Source organism: Tursiops truncatus, chromosome 3, assembly GCF_011762595.2.
Source record: "Tursiops truncatus isolate mTurTru1 chromosome 3, mTurTru1.mat.Y, whole genome shotgun sequence".
Lineage (NCBI taxonomy): Eukaryota > Metazoa > Chordata > Mammalia > Artiodactyla > Delphinidae > Tursiops > Tursiops truncatus.
The window spans coordinates 73992902-74013276 of NC_047036.1; the positions used below are offsets into that span (position 1 = coordinate 73992902).

The 20375-nt window shown below is 36.5% G+C and overlaps 1 long non-coding RNA gene across 1 annotated transcript in view; it reads right to left on the minus strand.

The window, feature by feature from the left end:
• The window catches only part of LOC109549090 (uncharacterized), a 677834-nt gene that overhangs the window by 99092 nt on the left and 558367 nt on the right, over positions 1–20375 (minus strand). The window contains exon 10 of the long non-coding RNA XR_012330755.1: positions 9583–11303. This is a non-coding gene — a long non-coding RNA (uncharacterized lncRNA). The remainder of the gene's footprint in view (positions 1–9582; positions 11304–20375) is intronic.

Consider the following 20375-nt stretch of genomic DNA (forward strand, 5'->3'; position numbering starts at 1 on the left):
ACTTTGACCCATCTCCGAAATTTGCGTTTTTTTTTCTTTTTTGCGGTACGCGGGCCTCACTGTTGCGGCCTCTCCCGTTGCGGAGCACAGGCTCCGGACGCGCAGGCTCAGCGGCCATGGCTCACGGGCCCAGCCGCTCCGCGGCATGTGGGATCTTCCCGGACCGGGGCACAAACCCGTGTCCCCTGCATCGGCAGGCGGACTCCCAACCACTGCGCCACCAGGGAAGCCCCACTGCTCCTTTTTTATATCAGCAAATATCACCTTCATTTGTATCACCTGTCAAAGCCAGACACTTAAATCATTTTCTTTTTTCAAAAATCAGCTTTTGGTTTTGTTGATTTTCTCTAGTCTCCTGTTTTCAATTTCTTGGATTTCTCCTCTAATTTTGATTATTTCTTTCCTTCTGCTTGGTTCAGTCTTGGTTTTCTCTTCTTTCTCTAGTTTCTTAAGGAGGAAGCTAGGTTATTAGCTTAAGATCTTTTCTCTTTTGTAGTATATGCATTTATTTTCCCTTAAAGGAAAGCTTTCACTGCATCCCACAAATTTAATGGAATGTTTTTATTTTCATGTGGTGTAAAATATTTTTCAATTTCTCCTGAGACATCTTTGATCCATCAGTTTAGAAATGTGTTATTTACTTTCCAACTATTTGGGATTTCTCAATTATCTTTTTTAATTAATTTATTGTGTCATTCCATTATGGTCTGAGAACAAATATACGTTGCATGATTACCATTCTTTTAGGTTTGTTAAGGTGTATTCTATGACCCAGAACATTCTTGGTGAACGTTCTGTGTAAATATAAGGAGAAAATGACTTCTGCTGTTGTTTGATAAAGAGGTCTAGAAATAAATGTCAATTAGATTAAGTTGATTGATAATACTGTTGAGTCACTTATGTATTTACTCATTTTCTGCCTAATGGATCTGTTAATTAGTGACAGAGGGATTGAAGTTGTCTACTGTATTAGTTGATTTGTCTATCCTCCTTTCAGCTATATCAGTTTTTGTTTCATATATTTGGCTGCTATGTTGTTTAGGTGCATACATGCTCTATTTTAAGTTTATTGTTAAGATTGTTGTATCTTCTTGGAGAATTAATCCCTTTATCATTATGTAATGCCTCTCTTTATTCTAGATACTTTTCTTTATTATGACATCTACTTTGCCTGGAATTAATATAGCTACTTCATTTTTCTTTTAATTCATGTTACCATGGTATATCTTTCTCTATTACATTTTTCACTCTTTTGTCTCTTTGAATTTCAGTTTGGGAAGTTTCTATTGGTGTATCTTTAAGGTCACAGATTTTTTACTCAGCCATGTCTAGTCTACTGATGAGTCCATCAGAAGCATTCTTCTTTTCTGTTACAGTGTTTTTTTTTAATAGCAAGTATTTCCTTTTGATTAATTTTAGCTTTCATCTCTCTGCTTACATTACCCACTTGTTCTCCCATGTTGTTTATTCCTTCCATTAGACCCCTTAAAATATTAATAATAGTTATTTTAAACTTTCTGTCTGGTATTTCCAAGACCTATGTTATATCAGAACTGGTTCTGATGATTGCTTTGACTCTTCAAACTATTTTTGTTTTGCTTTTAACTTTAGAATTCCTTATGATTTTGAAGTTGTTGAAAGATGGCTACATGTCAGACAATAAGAACTGAGATAAATATGCCTTTATTGTGAGAATTAGGCTAATCTGGCTAGATGTTCTTGTACCTATAGCTGCCAGAGGCTTCAATCTCCTCTAATGTTCTTTTATGTCCCTGCTCTCAACTTTGGGCTTCTCTAAGTGGTCTTCTTTACCTTTAACCTTTCTTGGATGATTTTATTTAAAATGTTTCCTGCAGACAAATATATTTTTTGTTTTAATCTACTTTGACAGTGTCTGCCTTTAATTCATGCATTTAGATGATTACACCTAAGACAATCATGGATATAATTAGATTAATATCTACTATGTTTGTATTCCAATTATGCATATGTTATACCTTTTGAAACTGTCCCAGTCTTTGTAAGTTCTATCCCGGTTTTTTTTTTTTCATCTTTTAATCTAATCTATCAAAAATATTACTAACTATCTTCAAAGTCTGTTTTGCCCAGTTTTCTTCTTTCTACCCTCAGGATCACAGCACAGTCTCAAGCCATATACATCTCTTATTTGGTTTACTACAACAGCTTCTTAACTGAATTTGTCCTCTTGTACTATCATTCCCCATCAATCCTGTTTTGTGAAAAAGGGTTAGAATAATTGTGTAAAAGTATGAACTGTTCTGCTTCTAAGACTCCTTTGGGGCTTTCTGTTTCTTTTAGAATAAGATAAAAAACCTGTAGACTTTGTCCTCTCGCTACACTTTATTTCTTTAAAAAAAAAAAAAAAAAGACATAAGTCCAATCCCATACCATCTTTCAGCTTCTCATATCCACTAAGGTATTTCCTTCATCTCTACTTTAACATATTTTTTCTTCATTGATTACTAAAATAGTATCTTTTATGTAGGTTTCAACTCAAATATTTCACAGAAAATTTTATTACTCATTTATTCCAATAAAAAAATCTGTTATTTTTCTGTATACATCTATCATTGTTTTTAATTATTCATGTAATAAAAAGCTTTGTTTAATATCTGCATCCTCAAACTGTTCAGATGTCACAAAATCAGGCAATGTCTGGTATTTGATGTTTTTTATGTTTATAGTGGTTTATTTTTTATTGAAGTATAGTTGATTTACAATATTGTGTTAGTTTCAGATGTACAGCAAAGTGATTTGGGTTATTATAGGTTATTGCAAGATACTGAATATAATTTCCTATTAATCCCATACTCCTAATTTATCTCTCCCCGACTTTCCCCTTTGGTAATCACAACTTCATTTTCTCTATCAGTGTGCTTCTGTTTTGTTAATAAATTCAGTTGTATTATTTTTTAGATTCCACATATAAGTGATATAATGTTTGTCTTTGTCTGTCTGTCTTACTTCACTTAGTATGGTAACACTCCCTGACACCATATGCAAAAATAAATTCAAAATGGATTTAGCAACCTAAATATAAGACATGACACCTTAAAATTCCTAGAAGAGGACATAGGCAAACTTTCTGACATAAATTGTAGCACCATTTTCTTAGATCAGTCTCCCAAGGCAAAAGTAAAGGTAAAAATTAAAAAATGGGACCTAATCAAACTTAAAAGCTTTTGCAGAGCAAAGGAAACCATAAACAAAATGAAAAGACAATATACGGACTGGGAGAAAATATTTGCAAACAATGCAACTGATAAGGGCTTAATCTCCAAAATATACAAATAGTTCATACAACTTAGTATCAAAAAAAAACCCAATCAAAAAATGGTCAGAAGACCTAAATAGACATTTCTCCAAAGACATACAAATGGCCAAGAGGCTTATGAAAATGTACTCAATGTTTATGCTCAACATTCCTTATTATTAGAGAAACTCAAATCAAAACCACAATGAGGATCACCTCACACTGGTAAGAACTGCTATTATGAAAAGTCTAGGGACTTCCCTGGTGGCTCAGTGGTTGAGAGTCCACCTGCCAATGCAAGGGAAATGGGTTCAAGCCCTGGTCCAGGAAGATCTCACATGGTGCAGAGCAGCTAAGCCTGTGTGCCACAACTACTGAGCCTGCGTTCTAGAGCCTGTGAACCACAACTGCTGAGCCCGTGTGCCACAACTACTGAAGCCCGTGCACCTGCAGCCCATGCTCCACCACAGGAGAAGCCATTGCAATGAGAAGCCCGCACACCGCAATGAAGAGTAGCCTCTGCTTGCCGCAACTAAAGAAAGCCCATGCACAGCGGCGAAGACCCAACATAGCCAAAAATAAATACATAAATAAAATAACTTAAAAAAGAAGTCTATAAATAAATTCTGGAGAGGGTGTGAAGAAAAAGGAACACTTCTGCACTGTGGGTGGGAATGTAAATTGGTGCAGGCCCTATGGAAAACAGTATAGAGTTTCCTTAAACTAAAAATAGAGCCACTCCTGGGCATATGTGTTGAAAAGATCCAGTGATCTCACTCTTGGGCATATGTGCTGAAAAGACAGAAACTCTAATTTGAAAGATACATGCACCCCAATGTTCATAGAAGTACTATTATAATATCCAAAACATGGAAGCAATCTAAGTGTCCATCAACAGATGAATGGATAAAGAAGGTGTGGTATATATACACAATGGAATATTATTCAGCCATGAAAAATGAAATATTGCCATTTGTAGCAACATAGATAGACTTTGAGAATATCATACTGAATGAAAGCAATGTCTGTTTTGTTCACTGCTATACCCCCAACTTTCTGATATTATGCTTGTCACAGGAAGGAACTCAATACATATTTAGAGAACAAATTAAACGTAACATCATTACCATTTAATGACTTGAAAAATATCTAGGTTATTTTTTCCACAAAAATTTTCCACAAAAATGTATGTCTAGGTTATTTTTTCCACAAAAATTTTAATTATATCTGCCTCTTTTCAAAAAGTTTCAGACAGCAAAAGAACATATGTGGGCATCCAGCTGTAAATGGTACACCAGAGGAGGAAAAGATGGTGTGGTATGACGTATATAAGCCATCAATTAGGAAGCAGAAATAAGAGCAATTTATCCTACAGCTAGAGTTTAGTCAACATGGATAGGTAAATTTTGACCCTGATTTGGTGGTAAATAATAGCCAATGGGAAAAACTAAAGATGGTGATGTCAGTTCCCACTTTGGTAGTTTCTTCTGCACAGTTTTACAATAGAAGAGAGATCTATTCCTGTGTATTGCTTAGAATACCATTCATTTGCATGAAAAGTCCAAACTGGAAGATTTGGAATGACTATTTAATGTTAAAGATTGAATAAAAAGACTTCTGTTTCTAACAAAATGTGGAAGTATATTCAAGAAATTTTCAAGGGGGAGGGAAGGAAACAAACTGCTGGTTAGAGAAAAGATATTTCTAAATGTGCGGAGGAGCTGTCAGAACAATAAAGAAAGTGGTTGGGGGCCAAAGGCAACAAGAAAGCCCAAAACCAGGGAGGTAAAGAGTAATGGTGTTTGCCCTGGAGAATATGCCAATCTCCATCAACCTAGCATCTGTGTCCACACAAGCACAGAAATCAGGTTTGGAACCATAGCAAGAGATAAAGAAAAACTTGGGAAATACAGCATAATACTAGACTACAGAAGGGCAACAACCCCAGTGAATCAACTAGTTACAAACCTGCCAAAAAGAGGAAATGGTAGAAATACTTGCCAGTCTTCCAAGAGAAATTCTAAGCAGTCACATGAGTTTGGGTTCATGATTCGTATTAACTATTTGGCAAGAAAAATAAAGTAGAAATGTAAATACTTCTTGAAAATTAAAAAAAGGAAAAATCTCTTTAAATCTGGTGTCAGAGTTCCCATAGGTAAGAAAACAAAGGACATGCATTTATAATCAAATATTACCCCAAAACCTGTAAATAATAAACCACTATATAATTGAGAATCAGCTGAAACAAGTAAACAAAACCAAGAAACTCCAAAAAAGATGTCAGACCTAAATAATGACAAATAATGGGATAAGAAGGCATTTAATATAATTAAAGAAATTAAGCAAGATACTGGAAGAATAATGAAGAACAAGAGACTATAAAAATGACAAGGCGTGTATCACTACATGATATTCTTGCCAAAATGTTTAAATTAAATTGAGTCGTGAGGAAATAATCAGAAAAAGCCAGATTGTTCAACATTCTACAAGACAACTATATTTGATGCTTCAAAAATATCAATGCTATGAAAGGAAAAAAAAAAAGATAAAAGGTATAGTTCTGGATCAGAGTACCTCAGCCTCAACGCTATTGACATTTGGGGTTGGATAATTCTTCCTTGTGGGAGATTTCCCCTGTACATCGTAGCTGTTTAGTAGCATCTCCATTCTCCACCCACTGTATGCCAATAGTTCTCTCCCCACCTCCCACAAACCTGGACAACCAAACACATCTATGAACGTTGTCAAACGTCTCAGAGGACAAAACTGCCCCCACTGAGAAGCACTGTTTCTAGGTTAAAGATACTAAAGAGAAATGACAACCAAATATAATGCATGATCCTTGACTAGGTCTTTGATTAAAAGTTTATAATGTACAATTTGGATATAATTTGAAAATCCTGAATATTGATTATAAATAAGATAGTATTATACTACTGTTAATTTTTTGGATTTCGTGAGAGATATATGCTGACTTATTGAGAGGTAAAATGAGATGCTGTAAACTTCAAATTATAAAAAAATATACATGTGTGAGTCTACGTGTATGCTTGCATGTGTGTGTATAGAGCAAGCAATGTAAGTATGCAAATGTGGCAACATATTAACAATCATTAAGTTTAGGGAAAAGGGAGATGTGTGTTTAATTCATTGTACTGTTCTGTCAACTTTATTACATATTGAAATTGTTTTTTTCAAATTGAGAAACAAATATCCTATCCATTCTTCAAGGCCCAGTTTAAGTACCAACTTCCTCGTGAAATTTTCCTTCCCTATTCATAACCCACCCCTCTGATAAAACACTAACCATGCAGACTTGAATAACAACTAACAGAACCTGTAGAAACGAAATTATTTTAATTGATATTTGATATCAGATACATATATTAGCAATACATTGGACAAAATGAGCGTAGATAAACTGGAAGATGATCTAAAGAAATTATTTGGAATGTAGCACATAAAGACAAGGAGACGAAAAATGTGAAAAATACAGAGAATACAGTGAGATGATCTTCTATATACCAAATGAGATTGGCAGAATGAGAAGAGGAGGCATGAAGAGCTAGAGCTAAGAATTTTTCAAAATCCATGAATAACGTAACTGCTGAGTCTAAAATGAATTATAGCTAACTGACCCTCACTAGCAGAATGTCTAAAGATGTACATCAGTAATATTCTGACTCCAAATTACAATGTATATGGGTTCTCCTACATCACCAAACAATTTTCTGACACCAGTTGGATGTCCTACAATTCAACTCAATCCTGACACTATTTACCTGAAGATAACATCAGATCCCATTAAGAACTCAGTCTTACAAGACTGCTTCCTCTCCAACTGCAGAAACCAATCACCTGGGCTTCTGACCCACTGGCTGTAGATTAATTGGAGGTTCTAACACCCTCCTTCTTGGGTTCAACTGATTTTCTAGAGCAGCTCACAGAACTCAAGAGAAACATTTCACTTACCAGATTACCAGTTTATTTTAAAAGGATATAACTAGGAATAGCCAGATGTTAGAGATCGCACTGGGCAAGATATAGGAAAAGGGCACCAAAGCTTCCATGCGCTCTCCAGCTGTGCCACTCTCCCTGAGTCTCCATGTGTTCATCAACCCAGAAGGTCATCAAACCCAGTCCTCTGAGGTTTTATGGAAGCTTTATTACATAGGCATGATTCATTAAATCACTGGCCACTGGCAATGGATTCAGTCTCCAGCCCCTCTCCCCTAGAAGCAGGGGAACTCAAAGTTTCAACCCTCCAATCCCATGACTGGTTCCTCCTGGCAACCAGCCCCATCCTTAGGTGCTTTCCAAAAGTCACCTAATTAATATAAACTCAGGTGTGGTTGAAAGGGGTTTATTATGAATATCAAGACACCTTTATAGTTCTCACAGGAAATTCCAAGTGTTTAAGATCTATGTACCAAAAAACAAGGATTAAAAATCAAACATATATTTCTTATTATAAATTGTAATATCACATTCAGGAAAAAAGGAAAATAATCTCAGAAAATCATGCAAGAAGGAGTGAAAGCAATGAAAATGGTAAACGGATGCAAATCTGAACAAATTTGGCTATTAAGACAATAATGTTTGTGGAGTCAAAAAAAGGATAAGACTAAAACATTGGACAGCAGTATTATGTAAATTGGGTGGAGATTTATAATCACTAAAACAGTTTAGCATTTCCACATTGCATTGATGAAGGACACTGTTATTGATTTTACAGTTTTTAATTTAAATATGCATTTAAAAAGTTTTAGAGGCAGCACTAAAACAGTAGAAGTAGACACATAGCTGCCTAACTGGTAAGTGGGGGAAAAAAAAATCAACTAAACTTTATAAAATTAACCAATCCAATAGACAGCAAAAATAAAACCCTAAATAATACCATAAAATTTAGAGAAGTGAAAAACTTCAAAAACAAGACAAAATGATAAAATATAAACCATATCAACAATTAAAATAAATATAATTGGACTAAACGCTCCAGGAACAAGATTAAGTTTTCCAGAATACTTAAAAAACCTATCCACCCCTCCATATGCCAATTAAAAAGACAGTCTAGAACATGAGAATACAGAATATAGGAAGCAAGATGGATGGAAGAAAACATGCTAAGCAAATACTAACTTAAGAGCCAACAAAGCTGTTACTCATCAGCCAACCAGCATTATTAGTGGTGAGACCCGTCATTATGTGCTATTGACAAATTTAATTACCTAGGAAGATACAATAATTCTTAAACTAGTGAGAATCTAAAATGCAGATTCAAAATATACAGAGCAAAAAAAAAAAAAGAAAGAAGGAAAAAACTGATGGTAAAAATTTGTTAAACCTGACAATGTAGAAGGAGATACTAACAACTCTCTTAGTGATAAATGGATAAAACAGATCTAAAAGTTAGGAACAGCACCGTACAGATTAGTGAACCTAAATACAATATTGCTTGCAAAAGCAACAGCTAGAGAATATACTTTCCTCCCCTCACACCCCGCCACCCCACCTTCACCACCAAGATACAGGAAAGGTTTAGAAAACTGGATCATATACTAGGTCAACAGCAATTCTAAAGAAATTTCAAAGAATTGATATCACATGTCTATGTTCTCTGGCTACTGCAAATTAGATTAGAAAAGAGTGACAATGAAAAAACTTAATGTTAGAAATTAAAGAAAAAACACATATCAAAGAAGAAATTATAATGAAAATTAGAAAATACAAGTGAAAAAACATGAAAATAGTACATAACACTTGTTGGAAGCAAGAAAAACAGTACAGAAAGAGAAAACTACTTAAATATTTATATTAGAAAAAATAAACATGAAAATAAATTAGGTAAGAAGCTGAAAAAAGAATAAAAGTAAATAAATGGAAAAAAATAAAGATATTGATGATAGAAATCCAGTATTAAATAGAATCAATACAGCCAAAGCCAGTTGTTTGAAAACGATAATACAAAAAACTTCTGGAATCCAGGGAACAATGAAGAGACAAACAATGTTTAGAGTGAAAAGGGGACCGTAATTGCTGCTGCCATAGAGATTAAAAGGATAAAAGAATATCATGAAAATACTTATGTCAATAAATTCAAAAATGAGGTAAAATGGGTATTTCTTAGAAAATTAGAAATCATGAAATCTGACTCCCAGGAGAAAATTTGACTGCTACGGTAACAGAATAAGTAGTTTAAAATCTCCCCATTTCAGGGTGCTCTCAGGAGAAATCCTAGTTGGAGAAGGAATAAGGAAAGGAAAGGAAAAAGTAGTAAACTGAGAACATGGTCTCAGGTAGAGTCTAACCTTGGCTTCATCCAGAGGCGAAACTTGGAAGTTTGATCCCACGGCAGCGTCTTGAAGCAAGAAGCCTGGCTTTTATACCCTATGGTTTATGGGCTGCTCCTGGGTAAAGGGTTTAATTTCCTAGTCATCTCCAGGTGAGCTGACCTGGTTAACGTCTGACAAAGGCAATTCCTCAGCGGCCACAGGTGTAAATCATTGGCTTCAGTACTCCAGCGGCAGGTGGGAACCAGCCAGTAATGGGGGATGTGAGCAGAGCACTAAAAATATGTTGAGAGAAGTTTGTGTACCACTTGAGGTCTTCCCAAAACTCACGGATGAAAATCTGGAGCACTGTGTTGCTTGTGTGCCAGAAAAGATCCTTGACTTTATGAGTATTATCAGGATGTTTGAGGTAAATGTATCTCTAGAGGGAATCAAAACAAACCCATCTCTGATGTTTCTATTAACTACAGAGAGATACACCAGAAAATCATTACTGGTGATTTCTTCACGTACAGGCAGAAGGGCCTGAGTGTGAGTCTAGCAGATTGCATCCCTCCTATAACCCAGACTTCACTGTTACCTGTGTACCTGAATGGCAAAAGAGGACTCCTTTATGTTAATTTCAGGTGGGCCCATGAAGGTCAACAACCAAAGAATTGGTGCCCTTTCCCCTATATTCCAAAGACTGATGCCAGACTTATAAAAGGGGTGCCCCCAAAGTTGTGTGGGGACCCTTCATCCAACACCCACAGACCGATAATGAAGATCAAAGTCAAAGAACACTGGGAAGAGAAATATTTTTGCAGAAAAAAATCTGAGAATGTTGTAAATGTATAAAAACTTTCTAAGCCCTCCCCTTGGGAGATGGGTAAAGGCTGTATCCATCCTCTTGAATTCAGGACCACAGAGAAAGCTGTAAGGTGATTGCTCAGAAAGTATGTGCTGTGATCACTACAATTGGGAACGTGGTGCACTTGTATCTGACTCCCATTTAGGAAACCTAAGTGTGAGAGACAATGTGGCTGTGAGTCACAAGAGCAGAGAAACAGTGAGATGCACCGGAAGCAAACTGTCCTAGTGCCACATATGGTTCCAGAGGCTTGGCTGTGGACCATAAGAGAAAGCCTAGAGCCATCAGAAATGGAACTCTGCTCAAGATAGTCACAAACCACGATGACGGGGCAATGGTCACAACAAAAAAAAAGTCTGCATAAGGAACACACAGGAGCTGAGTGGTGATGTCCCAGGACGAAAGTCCTCCCATTTCCCTCCACCTTGGGAGTTGCTATTGAAGTTCCCCCAAACCTCATTATTCATGTATTTAAATCTACAAAAGTAGCTCATGAGGTCGAAAGCCAGCGCTAAATATTTTCCTAACCTGGTGCATAGTGTCCTCTTATAAGGCTCTTTTCCCTAAATCACTTTCTCATCTGGGTAAAACACTGAAGGGGCCTAAAACCAAAGTGGGGAGAGTGAGAGTAAGAGCTAGGAAAGAGCATTTTCTACACAGACCCTCCTCCTCCTCCCTATGGGAGCCCTCACTTAAGCAACAAGGTAAGGGCTTCCCTAGTGGCGCAGTGGTTGAGAGTCCGCCTGCCGATGCAGGGGACACGGGTTCGCGCCCCGGTCGGGGAAGATCCCACGTGCCGCGGAGCGGCTGCGTCCGTGAGCCATGGCCACTGAGCCTGCGCGTCTGGATCCTGTGCTCCACAACAGGAGAGGCTACAGCAGTGAGAGGCCTGTGTACCAAAAAAAAAAAAAAAGTTAGGAAGGAAGAATCTTTACGTGGCATACGTAATGAGTTATGCAGCTGTGCCACCAGACTGGACATTTTAATTTTTCAAATAATGCCATTCGTGAGACTAAAATTTAAAAAATAAGTAAATAAAAGCGCAACATAGGTTAAGATTTCATTTAAGGAGTAAGGAAGAAATTTCTAAGGAGTGAGTTTAAAGGGTCATTAAGACAGGAGAAACATTTTTTTCTGCTTGTATCTTAATAGTTTCAGCTTTTTAAATAAAATAGTTATTGTTATGAGTTGAATTGTGTTTCTCTCAAATTCACATATTAAAGTCCTAATCCCAAGTACCTCAAAATGCAACCTCATTTGGAACCAGAGTCATTGCAGATGTACTTAGTTAAGATGAGGTCACACTGGAGAAGGGTCAGCCCCTAACTCAATATGACTGAATCTCATAAAAAAGGGGCGATTTGGACACAGGCACATATAAAGGGATAAGACCACATGAAAATTAAGATGGCCATCTATAGACCAAGACAGAGACCTGGAATGGATATACCCTCATAGCTCTCAGAAGGAACCGACCCTGCCAACCCCTTGATTTGAACTTCTAGCCTCCAGAATTGTGATAATAAATTTCTTATGTCAAGCTGCCCAGTTTGTAGTACTTTGCTGTGTCAGCCCTAGCAGACTAATAGTTATTGAGAGAGGTGATTCCTTTTGTTCTAAATATTAATTTATTTTAGTCACTTTTAAGTATTGGAAACTTTAGCTCAGTAATTTTCATCATTTTGTTCAACATTAAAAGGCCTATGTACTACTTAACCTTTAGGAGCTTTAGGTTTTCATCTGAAAATAAATTCAGATGAAATTTCACTCCCAAGCTTCAAATCCTATAGTAGCTTCCCATTGCAAGGACATCGACATTAAGAATTCAAAATTCTTGGGCTTCCCTGGTGGCGCAGTGGTTGAGAGTCTGCCTGCCGATGCAGGGGATACGGGTTTGTGCCCTGGTCCAGGAGGATCCCACATGCCACGGAGTGGCTGGGCCCATGAGCCATGGCCGCTGAGCCTGCGCGTCTGGAGCCTGTGCTCCGCAACGGGAGTGGCCACAACAGTGAGAGGCCCGCATACAGCAAAAAAAAAAAAAAAAAGAATTCAAAATTCTTCACACAGTCCACAAATCCCATATGGTCTGCAGATTACTTGTATCTCTAAACTCCAATCCTTCCTTTTGTCCCCTTCTTTGCCTCCTTTAAAAAGCCACACCGCCAGAATAATACAAGTTCATCCTGTTCTCAGGACCTTGGCACATAACTTTCTTTTATATTTTGGTACCAACCACCATAGCTAATGAAATCCCAGTGCTCACCATTGTTACCTCTACCTCATTGTCCTGTTTTATCTTTTTCTTCACACTTATTTGTTCCTGATATAATCTTATTTATTGATGTGCTTATCATCTCTTCTCTCTCCTCTAGAAATTAATCTCCTTGAGGAGTGGGACTCTGTCATTCTCGTTTATCCCTGCATCCCAGTGGTATGAGACAGAAAAGGTGCTCAATCAACATTTTTTGACTGATTGACTCTAAAACAAGCAGGATGGCCTCATTTCTTCCCATTTATAGGACTAATTCCCTATACTTTTCACATTTTGCTTCTTAACGTGAGTGTAGTCACTAGACCTACATTCAGAGCAACATTGTCATTCCTTTTCCTCCCTTTCTCCACTCTCCGTTTATGCTGATTAATAGGCCAAGTGGGCTAGATGAAAGCCTATGACACTGAAGTCTTCAAAACATGTGTCATCCAGTCAATTTTTAGCATGTAAATTCTTAGATTAAAATGATAATATTTAGAAAAATGGAATTCTAAATCTTTCATGATTTTTCCAATCACCCCCAAGAAAGTCTAGAAATAGTTGATCTATTTATTTTTTTATTCTTCAGATACTGTTTGATATTTGCTCAAAATAGGGTTAGTATTGCCTCCAGAGTATATTTACATTACTGTAGGTACTGGTGTTTTAGTAATGCTCTCTTCTATTTATATGTTCAGTACCACCCTCTCATCATCTTTTTCTCTCCTCCTCCAATTATTTTAACTTCCATTAATGGAAATATTTTCTTTTCCTAATGCATTCTGCTTCCAGCCTCTATTGTGAACATTAAGTTATAACCTATGTTATTTAAACATATATCTGGGTTCATCAGTATTATGTGATGATCTAAGAGCAGAGGGGTAAGAGTCTGGGGAATAACTATATTACTAACAATATTCCTCATGCTTATAATTAAAGCAAATGCTGAAAATAAGTAATACAATAATAGCAGTGTATCAAACTTCAAAAATTTAGTTGAAGAGTTAAATTAATATTAAAGCTTGAATAAAATTAAATTTCCTTCTTCCTTCTCTGACTCTTGTGTTCTTGTGGCACACAGACTAATTCACTTGCATAAGTATTAATCAATATGCTATGGTACAAACTTCTGGAGCTCAGGGTACAAAAACATTTATTGAGCCCTTGCTGTATTCATATTACAGAATCCATAGCTCTGGGATTGTATTCAAATTTAATAATAAAATATTTATTCTGTAAAGTTCTCTGTGTTAAATTCTTTACAAGTCATGGCTACTTGGACCACAATCCTAAAATAGTTGCGAAGACAAAGCTAATACAGAAAAAAAAAATACTTAAGATATCATATAAATTTTTGTAAAATACTGTACATAAATAAAACCAAAAGAAATAAAATAGTCAGCAAGCTTAATTAAGTAGAAATAGTTGGAAAAGTCATCTTTTGCTAATATTTTAAGGTTGTGTTGTTTTATAATCTATATCTCCACCTATTCCAAAAAGATTTGCAATCACTAACTTTGAAGAGATGTTGTTAACTGCTGTTAAATTTCTCAACATTTATTTACCAACAAAGAGAAATAACTAAAAAGTGAAATAAGCTTGTTGTGATAATGAAGGTATGTGCAAAATACATGATATAGGAGTAGGATCACAGATTTCTTCAATTGCGAACCACCATGAACATGTTAGTTCTACTAAGGTTAAACTCAGTGCTACAGGAAAGAGAGCTTGTTCAAAGGCTCCTACCCCATATTTGAATGATCTCAAGGCCTCTCTGAAAAGTTTCCACTACGCTTCCTGGCACTCTGCTAACCTAATGCCTTTTCAATCATATGTGGTACACAGATAGGCATTCCCTACTATGTGCCAAGAAAAATAACTGGGCATCTTAGTCATACAATGTAGGCACAAATTCTCAGATATGATCCGTTACCATTCCCAAGCCAGGTCCTGAACCAGAAGTTCCTGAACGCCACAGTCTTGGACTACGGTTCTGAATTGACCAGCATGTCTAACTTCTCCCCATTGTGATCTGTTTGTCTAAGGTATAGTTATTATGACAGCCAAGGGGCTCCACTTAAGCACATGGTGACTTGGAAAATGCATCTGTGCCTGTACTCTATCTGTACTGGTTTTCATGAATATCTGAACAAAAAGCGGGAAGCAGTAAAGGAATCCATCCTAAGATAAGGCTTAATGTACAACTTTACGTTGCCAGTCTCAAGGTGGCATTTTGGCATGAAACTCAATTTTCTCTTAGAATAATTTGCATGGGGATTATGGGCTAAATGTTCTCAAAGAGTCTAAGCTATAATTCTTTTTGAGTCTGCACTTTGGCATTTAACTACAGCATATGCAAGTCTAACTTACAGTCTTAGTCTTTACATTTGTCCAAATTCTCTACACGATGCCAGCCAAATTTTAATGAAAAGCGTTGCTTCCCGACATGATTTACTTGCTCTGTGCTTTTTTTTTTCCTAGAGGGATTTTTTCTTTACATTAAATATAAACTGAACTTTTACTGAGATTTCTGCCGTCAGTGAAAATTCTCTTTGTGAACCTCCAATCTTCCAAACACCCAACCCTATGCAAAGATAAAATAGTAATAAATCTAACTTGTTTCCTTCCATGCTATAATAAATGTTTAGACTATACAGAATGATCTTCTGTTGTATGAAGCTAGTATTTAAAAGTCCATTGGATTTGTGCCCCTTAGAGTGAATCACACAATCCTGAAAAAAGCACAAGACAAAGAGAAAAAGGAAAGAAGAAAAATATTAAAAAGAAAAAAAAATAGAGAAAATGAGTAGGGGAAGAGAGAAAAATAAGGTTACTAGAAACTGCAGAAGCTGCAGTATCTGTTTATAATGTGGCTGTAATACTACCTTGGTCAGCAACTATAATGTAAAAGGTAATGTGTAAGAGTTTTATATGCTTTTCAGAACTACAAAGGGAGTGTGAGTGGGTTTTAAACATTTTGATTAGCACCACAAAGATTTTAATGCTTTATTTAAACAGTTTGCTATAGGGCAAACACATTTGGTAGACAAGGAAAATGAAAGCATGGGCATCAGTTTCTCTGTTTTCTATTAAGTAATGTTGCGAAGTAAGCAGAAGTTGGATTCAGATATCAGATAATTATCTCCACACTGTGTCACAGTAAATAATTTTAATTGGTTTAACTTCAGGGACCATTACTGGCCTAATTAGAAACATGAAAAGGCTACAAGTATTAGGAAATATCCTGAAGGAATGAGAACATTAGCAATTCTGTCAAGCCATTTTTAAAATAAGTACACAGTAGCAGCCGCATTTCAGTGAAAGGCAGGGTACTTGAAAGGTGCTTTTAGGTAAACAGTGCTTGGGACTGTGTAATAAGAGATCTCTAACAGGAAGCATAGAAATGGGGTAACAGGCTGACATGTATGCTATTACTGTGTTAAAAACATACTCATCTCGTTGTGATGGCTGTTTTTAAGTGAAGCAGGTTAAGGTTTTCAGAGTCAAGGAACAATAATTGAGGTTGGGTAAATCCTAATCGAGAATATGTTGACTTCCTGAAAGAGAAAAAGATCTTTGAGTAAAATAGATTTACTCAAACACCTTCAGCGTGCAGGGGAGATATACTGAGTGAAGGATGGTACTGCATATGGGACTATGATCTTTTCTTCACCTCGGGTTCCCAAGATTCATGAGAAATGAATGGGTATTATTGTTGGAAGCATAGGCATACAAGATATGCACTACAATGAGTGTATGACATAGTTCATGTTTAGAAAAGAGCTGTGTTGTGAATGAAAAGTGAGATACTGTGTCCATTAGGCCGGAGATGATGCTAAAAAAGAAATCCCTCGGGACTCTCAGACTTTCAAGGAGTAAGATTTTTCCATCATATGAAATAACTAGAATGCCATATAATGTTTAAATGCATTATTTAAATGCATAAATAATGTCAAGACCTTCTAATAAATAGTTACATAGTACAGTTTTGTTCTTTTTCATTTGTAATCTTGTGTTTAGCTTCCCACTTTCTGAAATTGCTGATAGTAGCATTTGACTAACTATCCTCTTCGGGATGTGAAGATTTTGAACGGATCATCCAAGCTTAAAGTTACCAAAATCAACCGTAATTTTAGCCATTTTTGTTTATTTGTTTTAAATGCAAAGAATAGAGAAACTAAATAGAAAAAGGAAAGCATGGTAAGCTGTGGACCGTTTTTAAAAAGCCTGAATTACTCGAGAAGAGTAAATTGTGTAATTTTACATCTTTGATATTTGGGCATACTGTCAAATACAAACATTATGAATATAATCGAGTGTTTAAAAGACTTAAAGAAATCAGTAGTCCCACCAAATTTGCCAAGAAAAATGTATGCGTGTGTAAGAACCCACATCACAGATTCTCCCCACGCATATGTTCACAGACCCGCCCACCCCACGGACCCACATTTATTCAAACAGGCACAGAAACGCATTTCTACAGTTTGCACTTTTACGCTGAATGCCCTGAAATAATGCCACCAGTTATCATAACTATCTTTTTAATATTTCTGTGTTTTAAAATTTTGGCAAATCTTGTTTGACTTAGGTATATACAATAATTTAAAACCACATTTTCTTCAACAAGATTATAACGAATCAGCTTTGTCTTCGTGGATGAGTGTAGAGTATGTGCAGACAAATAAAATAGAAAAAATTCACATGAGATATTTTTTAGGTGCAAAATAGAAAACACACACATGATTGCTGATCATTATAAAATAATACTTACTGCCTGCCCACCAAGCACATGTTCCATATTTCAAATATCTTCCAAATGTAGAAGAGGGAGGGAAGATGATGAGAATAAAAATGTGGTTGCTTATACAAATATAAATGCTCATATACGTACACAAACATACATACATATGTTCAGATATTTCAGCTTTGCCCATATGTTCCGAAAATAGCAGCCTGGAAAATTTGTACCCACACATCCTGCTCTCAGAGTGAGGATACAAATGAAGACAAATTTCCCTGGGACCCAAGTTATGCAAGAAGAGAAAGGCTTCAGGACACTTAATTCTTTCAGGCCACTGAACATTGCAAAGGAGCCTTAACACACAAATCTACTCCTCAAAATTCCAGATTTTTATCCCTTAAAGAGTTTAAGGTTATTTCCTCTCATATCCTCTTCCACAGAATAAACTATCTGCCCCTATATTCAAGGACCAGGCAAAGGAGCAGCCTGGGGTATGGGCCTCAGTGTAAGAAGTTTTCCTCTAACACGTTGAGAGGACTTCTGGATGATGGCAAAAATTGCATCACACATTTCTCCCCGTACTCTGATCATTTCTATTTTTCTGTATAGTAGCTAATCATTTTCATTTTTAAAATAATGTTACAATGGGTTCAGAATATGCCCTTGAACTCAGAAAATATGAATTGTTTAGTGGAGTAAGCATGGCTTTTCAGCTCCCACAGACCTCGTGTAGATGCCTGACCTCATATTTTCCTAGTTAATGTCATTACTGAACATCAGTTTTTTAATCTGTAAAATGGAGGAAATGATTGAGTTGCAGGGAAAAATTGAAATAATGTACGTAAAGCACCTGGCTTATGTCTAAACCAAAGTTTCCTGTTAATACTGTTATGCTGTGTTACCTTTTAAAGATGTTTCTGTAATTTAGAGATTATCACTAAATGGTTGTAAAACCCTTGCTTATGGAGCACAGGTCAAGCCACTTTAGATTTTTTCATGCTTTCAGGTAACCAAGCTTTCCCATGAAAACATCAAGTCTGTGACAGGAACCCCACAATGATCTTCTCTTTGGTCATTGCCCCTCCTTTCAGTCTCTATGGGGGACCACAATTATGTTCATACAATGAATCCCTGTTCCCCATTTCCATCCTCTCTCAAACCCTGCCTATACCCACCAATCACAGGTCTGGGAGTGGACAGCAGGTTCAAGAGGGACAAATCAAAGTCCCTTTCTCAAACCCCCAACACCTGGACAAAGTTGACTAACCCATGTGCAGGGCTGTCACTTATCAAGGAATAAGCTAGGACTCCGAAAAAAGGCAATCAATTTTTTTTTTTTCAGATTCTGTTAGTGACTAAATTCTGCATTACATAAAATGAGACTAGCAAAGGAAGTCAGTCTGCAAAAGGAGAGAAGTGGATGGTTGGTCGGAGAGGAGCAAAAATAAAAGATGGACACAGCACTGGCTTGGGTTCCTTTAAGTCTTCCTGTTCAACTATGTTCCTGCACTCTCATTGTAAGCTCCAAACACCCCGCCTTCCTTTTTTTTCTTTTTTTTTGCTTTTGTTTGGATCTTGCAAAAGAAAGAATTTCTGCTTATATAACTCTATACTAAACTATAGCATTAGTATTAATGAAATAATTCTATGAGATGAAATTAGTTAAAAAAATAACTTCTTAGTAGTAGAAGTAATTTCTACTACTTTCACTGGCAGTAGTTCATTTTATACTTTGTAGCTAAGTCCACATTAAATGAGAATTCATAGGCTAAAAAAATAAACTGATTGCCTTTTAATGTAATCTGAAGTTATCTACTGGCTCTTTCCCATCACATGAGATCTCAAAACCCAGGGATCCCAGCAGGTCCTAAAGATTTAAATTGCTAATATTCTGTTAAATCTTTAGTGTGGAGGTTAGTAGTAACAAAGTTCACTGCATGAAGCAATGGAGACTCTTAAAGACTGCACTTGGCTAACTTTATAAATGCACTGATATAGGCGTCTACAAACTCCTCTGCTTCCACCGTCCTGTGGCACAAGATGAAAGGCAAGAAAAAATGGGGGTGCCTACCCCTTGGAAGCCTGTATCTTGTAAGTTCCTATAGTCATTAACAGACATTTTCCTCTAGATTCTCCTAAATTAATTATTTATATAATTAGTATTATTTACAATCATGTATAAATAATTATTTATTCCACATGTTATAACTTGCTTCTGAGATCCTGATTAGGCTTCCTATGAGAACACCTAATTCTCAGATTTGATTGTGCATCATGGTTTACTGGGAAGCTTGTTAAAAATGTAAATATCGGGCTTCCCTGGTGGTGCAGTGGTTGAGAGTCCGCCTGCCGATGCAGGGGACGCAGGTTCTGTGCCCCGGTCCGGGAAGATCCCACATGCCGCGGAGCAGCTGGGCCCGTGAGCCATGGCCGCTGAGCCTGCGCGTCTAGAGCCTGTGCTCCGCAACGGGAGAGGCCACAACAGTGAGAGGCCCGTGTACCGCAAAAAAAAAAAAAAAAAAGTAAATATCTGGGCCCTACAGCATAGGTTATCATTCAATATTCCGAATGGCTCCCAAGTATCTATAAATTTTTAACAAGCACCTAGGTGATTCTAATGCAGTCAGTTCAGGAAAAACTGCAAAAAAGTTTCTAAAAAATATTTTTCCTTTTGCTTATCAGACTTTTATACTTAGAAAACTGAACATAATGTGGCAAACACTTGAAAACATTTTTAACATTAATTTACCCAAATTACAACTGATTATACTTTAGATTTTGACTACCAAAGAGAATAAAGTTAATTGTTTGGTTACAAAGAAGTTATAAGCTTTACACATATTTTTATTTGAAGCCAGTCGACAAACTGAACCAAAACAATAGTAAGATTGTGCTTTACAAAAGAAGTTTCTAAGATTATTGTATTTCGGGTATCTATATAAAGGCAATACTTATCTATGTTACTTTCA